Here is a 6,025-nt window from a genome sequence, read left to right on the forward strand (position 1 = left end):
ACCTCTATTGGAACACCTGCCCAGGGCTTCATCTCATGTCTCATCTCAGGTAACTCCTGTTCATCTTTCATGGCTTATCTCAGAAAACACCACTTTTGCAAAACCTTCTCTGATTATTCAAGGCTTTCCCAATGATTAGGAGTTCTAAGAGAATTAGATACATAGAGCCCCTGGCATCTGGTAGATGTTGAGTAAAATCCTAGATATTCTTAGGGGTTATTGAAAACCCCATTTGTCTTCACTTTAACCTTTATTATTAAAGTAAGTTAGAGACAAAATATGACTTCTCCCTGAAGGATGATGGCAAACTTTACAGGAAACACATTTAAAGGAGTTCAACTGGACAAAGAAAGATAGAAAGATTCACAAATCAGACAGCCCTGTGAAAATAAAGCTAAGGAGAGCTCAGCAACACCAGAAGCCAGAGCATCTGTGGACAGAGAGCAGAGTGTGGCACAGAAACAGTCTGACTGGGTGCTGTTCAGAGTGGAGCTTACATGAATGTGTTCTGACCTGTCAGCTGCTCATGACTGATAAGGTCTGATGGCTATTTGACTAAGACCGCTATTTGCCTCAAACTGTACTAAGTTGGGTTTTGAGCTAGTGTGCATAATAAATTTGGTTGCAGCTCATTAAGGAGGGTTCAGCCTAGATGTATTCAGAAATGATATATAGTTTAACAGCTATAAAACAAGAATATTCAGTCCAGGGACTGTATGTTTTTTTCAAAAACATCAACTACATATTAATCTCTATGTCTTGTCTTGTACTAGAAACCTAACTACTCCATGCTGAAGAAGAATCTATAACCGTTAAGTTACTAAACCAGCGCACTCCCTAACAACAGTCTAAGCATTTGTCCTTATACAAATATACAAAGATAAAGCAGCCTTTGCCCCTCATCGAGGAAACTTCTCTTTGCAAGAGATGAAAGCCACAACAGAAAACCACAAGTGATCAAAATGCAAAGTTGTGAAGCCCCATCCAAATAAACACATCTACAAAACACTCTCTTAACCTAAGGCTCAGAGAACATTGAGGAAGAGGGGGCAGAAAGAAGGTAGGACCCAGAAGACGGAGCGGTTAGCCCTGCGCTCTTGTCTCTGGGTAACATCAGAAGCTATAGCCAAGTCTCAGCAACATGACTGCCCAGAGATGAGTCGAACATGGACATGTGTGAGCTCATGGTGCATTGAGGATGACAAAGCAGATGAGGGAGAGTCAACGGAGCCTCATCCCCACATAGAATTATAGGCACCTGGGCTGCTAGTAGGAGAGGTGGTCCTCCAGGTGGTCCTCCCCAGGGGAAAGCACACCAGTTAGTTGTTCAGTGTCAAATGGTCAGCCCTAAACATATACAAGTAACATTATGCAGACTGAACAGGATATATATATATACATATACATATATATATATATATGCATATATATAATAACAATTAGAAAAAAAAAGAGGCCATGAATTTGAAGAACAGGGAGAGGTATATGGGAGTGTTTGGAGAAGAAATGAGAGGGAGAAATGTTACAATTATTATCTCAAAAATTAAAAAAAGAAGAAGAAATACAAGTTACTACACAGGAACATAATTATGAAAGTAGGAAAAATATAAGTCAGATGCCAGAAATCCTGCTTGACTGATTCCAGGTAATTCGCTAATACAAAAGAATAGTAACAAGAGGAGTATTAATTAGGTGTTTCTTATGGGATTTGTACCTCTGTCACATAAAACATTAATTCAGGAACTTAGTTTCTAGTATATTTATATACATAGCTAACCAGAAAGGGAGAGAGAGAGAGAGAGAGAGAGAGAGAGAGAGAGAGAGAGAGAGAGAGAGAGAGAGAGAGAGAGAGAGAGAGAAATAGATGAACTTCAGGGTTAATCTGAGAAAACACAACTTTTGAAAGGCTTTCCCTGATTTCTCAAAGCTTTCATTGTGAGTAAATAGTCTTTTTCTATCTCTCTGTCTCTGTCCATCTCTCTGAGACATACATGCACATGGGCACACACACACAGTGAATGCATATGAGTGAACCCATACATATTGAACTTGTAGTTCTGACACCTTTCTTTTCCCACCTAAAATAACTGCAAAGTAGCAGAAAATATGTGAAATCACCATTCCACGCACACTGGGCATTAGGGAAAAAAAAAAAAAAGACTGATGCCAAAGAGAAAAGAAACAAAAGATCTAAATTTTACTCCATGAAGACAGTGCCTCCGTCATGGTGGAGGGAAAGACAATAAGGCGGAGAGGAAAGTACTTCTAATTGATATGGGAGGCCTGAGACTCCATGGACCATGCACCATGAGCTCACACAGTAGACTCTGGGAAGAACAGAGACCTCTGCGGAGTGTAGAGGACCTCTTTTTGTACTCAGATGAAAAGTAGCTGAAAGGCAGGGTGAATCCCGAGAAGACGAAAGAGAACCATCTAGACACACCCAGGAAGAAGCACAGTATCCTCCACAGCCTGCCACAGTGGCATTCTCATAGCTCACACAGAATGCACCCAACAAGGAACAAGCTACAATATGTAGCATCAATTAAAAAAGATAAACTCTAGAAGAAAAACTCAAAGAAGCAAAAATGTATAATTCATAATGCAGAGGAAATGACTAATTGGAATTGAGCCAGAACTAGTATACATAAAATAATTAACATATAACAACAACAAGCTAGGCATTACTTTATAACCAATTTCCATAAACTCAAGTAATTAGAGGAAAGATTAGGTAGAGGCATAAAAGACAAAACTTAACTTCTAAAGATGAAAGCAACAATGTTCTCATAAAAAATATGCTATAATGGATAGACTATATGTAACAGATTAGACACTGCAAAGATTAATAAAGCTGAAGATATTTAATAGAAGCAATTCTAAATGAGACACAGTGAAAATGATTTGAAAAGGTAACTAAGTTTTGGCAAATTCAGGAATATGTCATGATTCTAAGAAATTAAATTCTATAATAAATTGAAGTCCTCAAAATTTCTTCAGTCATTGGAAATCATCCTTCAAAAATGAAGAGAAGGGGTGACATGCAGGGGATACAGTTATGCAAACTCTGAAAGAATTTACCACAGTGGGCCTGTACCAGACTGTAAGTCAAGCTGCCCACTACAGACTGAAAGGTGCTGGGAAGGGTAAGCAGACATGTAAGTATAAGGAAGATAGTCGCACTATTAGTCAAACACCTTTGGAAGGTAATGGCTATTCAGGAAAGCAGGAGACTCCTCCCACCAGGTGGCCCTAGTGAAAGGCCAGGAGACAAGCCTCGGGCCTCATCTCTTCCACCCATCACCCACCACTATGCAGTCCCAGAGCCGAAGCACTGGTGCTTTTGGTTGCTATCCTCTATGGCTTCTCTCAGCGGAGTGACTGATATCCAAAAAGAGTTTGAAAATACAAAGGCAGGTCCTCCTCTTGTCCAGATCTCAGTGCTTTGACTGCTCCTCACTTTCTCCTTCCATTGGAAGCTAACTCCTCTTCCTTAAGGACAGTAGCCATTCAGGGAATTTATCTGTGGAGTTTCCAGGAGGGAGAGGGAACCTGCCCAGCCCTCAGACTGCAAAGCTAGTAATGACCAGCAGAGGTCCCTTGTGGGCAAAAAAGGAGAAGCTACTAATGTGAACACAGCTCTAGACATGGACTCATGTCTAAGAGGCTCAACGTCAGGATAAGCAATAGCAAAGACAGCCGTCTACAGTCCCTTTCCCTCCTCTACTATATTGTTAGTAGCGTTTGTTATTATTGCTGTTGTTTAAAGAAATGTTATTTTATTCCCCTTTCTATGGTTATCTAATTTTCATTTGAATTTTCTCATAATTGGGAATCACGTCTTGTTTTTTTCCCATTTTTCTAATCTCTTGTTATTTTATTTCTGTAAGAATTTTCTTAAATCCCTCTCTTCATTTTTTTAACCTTGATTCTTTTGCATTTTCTCATTTCACCACCTCCTTCCTTTGTTATCCTTGCATCATATTTAACATGATAGCACATATACACACACAAAACAACTCAGCCATTCCACTATAAGCATTTATTCAAGGGAAACATAACCATGTGTTTGCACACATAGACTTGTATGCCAACATCCACAAAGCCTTTGTTTGTAATGAACTAAAATTAGAAACAACCCAACAGTGGTCCACAGTGACAAGCCATGGCACATATAATGGAATAGTTGTCAATAATAAATAGGAATAGCCATTAACACAGCTATGAGGTCAATGCGTTTCTAAACTAGTTACTGTATGTGAAAAAAAAGCCAGATCCAAAAGCAAGTATGTGCTGTCTTATTCCTATAATAATAAATATAAGCAGGAAGAAAATTAATGATCTCCTAGGGTTGGAGAAAGGTGGCTACAGGAAAGAGAGCCATTAGAAAGATAAACTTGTTATCTTGATTTAAGATGACTCACAGGATGTATCCATCTCACTGAGTTGGGCACTTTAAATATATGCAGTTTCAGTTGCATAACTCCACAATTCTTCTATGAAATTCTAATTCTAGTATATCAGTCAATTAAGACTAAGTCATAATTGGAATAGAACAGGCCCCTATTGATGTGTTTGGGGAAAAGTTAGACACAGACATGAATGGGAGAATGCCATGTGAAAATCAACGTAAAAAGTCTACAAACTAAAGACAGCCAGAAGCAGGAGAGAGGAAACCAATACAGAAAGTTTACTGTTCAATAATACCCAACAAAGCTGTCTTAAAGTCCAGCAGTACACATGACCTACTTACTCCTCCATCCCCCACACCACACACCTGAACACCGCTCAACACCGTATTCCACTGAGCATTCCAAACTTGTTCTTGCAGCAGAGCTTTTGTCCTCCTGTCTGTTCCTTGTGAAGAGTTCTTTCAAGGGATTTTAGAATGGCTACCTCTTTATCATCTCAGCTTGATGAAAGTTTTCCCTAGCCACCACATCTAACCAGCCACATTTTGTGTCATTTTTATCCCCTCACTGCATAGCATATATCATTTCCTGATGGTAATGTGCTTACTAGTCACTAATGTGTATTCTGTTTTCTTCACCTGCAAAATTGAATGTAAGCACCTTAAAGACAAAGGGCTCTGTCTCATTTGCCCACCATTGTATTCTCAGAATTCAAATCAGCAAAAAGTGCATTGGGTATTCAAAATAGGTACTTGTGGATTGTATAAGCAAATGGAAATACTAGAGAACATACTTAAATGCATCTCAAAACTCCTAACCACTCAGATATTCTACAGACAGCTGCAGCCAAAGCCAAGCTTAAAAACAAGCTTTTGACATCTGTTATATTACGTCAGAAGTTTAATTCCTTTTCAAAGAAAAGGAAAAAAAGCCCACCCACCCATCCTAAGAAGCTCAATGGAGGAGTATCATCATAATATGAAACAGATTCGTTAACATTCTCCCCTCCCCGGAGGACAGGTACTTTTCTAGTTTCTAATACTCTCTCTTTCTATAAGATTCTAATTTGGGGGCAGCAGCTTTTCTTTGAAACCAGTAGTTTCCTGTGAAAGTCACAATATAATGACTTGCCATTTAAAACAAAACCATTTGTTATGTAACTTCTTGTAATATTTGCTCCATAACCAATGCATATAACTCAGGTAGAGGTGGCTCTAATGTGATGATCATTTTATCCTCTAAAGCTTCTAAGTGGATGACAAATTTGATTTAAATATGGAACAAGTCAATTTGTTTCTCTCTTTTGGTAACAGATGAAAGCCCCTAATACTCCAAATTTATATGAATTTACACAAGCTCTCTAAAGTCTATTCAAAAAACACTTTTTAAAAATTAAGGTCATATATGAATGTTAATTGCTAGTCTCTTCTGTAATAGAATTCATAGTGTTATAAAGTCAGATCAGCACCAGTGTTTCCTATGTATCACACAGTTCCTCTTCCCCTTCATATAACATTTTGCATTGCTACTTATATTACTTTATATAACCTCTTTGTAATTAGATATCTCTCTGGATGAATAATATGAGCAGAATAAATTGTACTCATAATAAC

Source organism: Mus pahari, chromosome 4, assembly GCF_900095145.1.
Source record: "Mus pahari chromosome 4, PAHARI_EIJ_v1.1, whole genome shotgun sequence".
Lineage (NCBI taxonomy): Eukaryota > Metazoa > Chordata > Mammalia > Rodentia > Muridae > Mus > Mus pahari.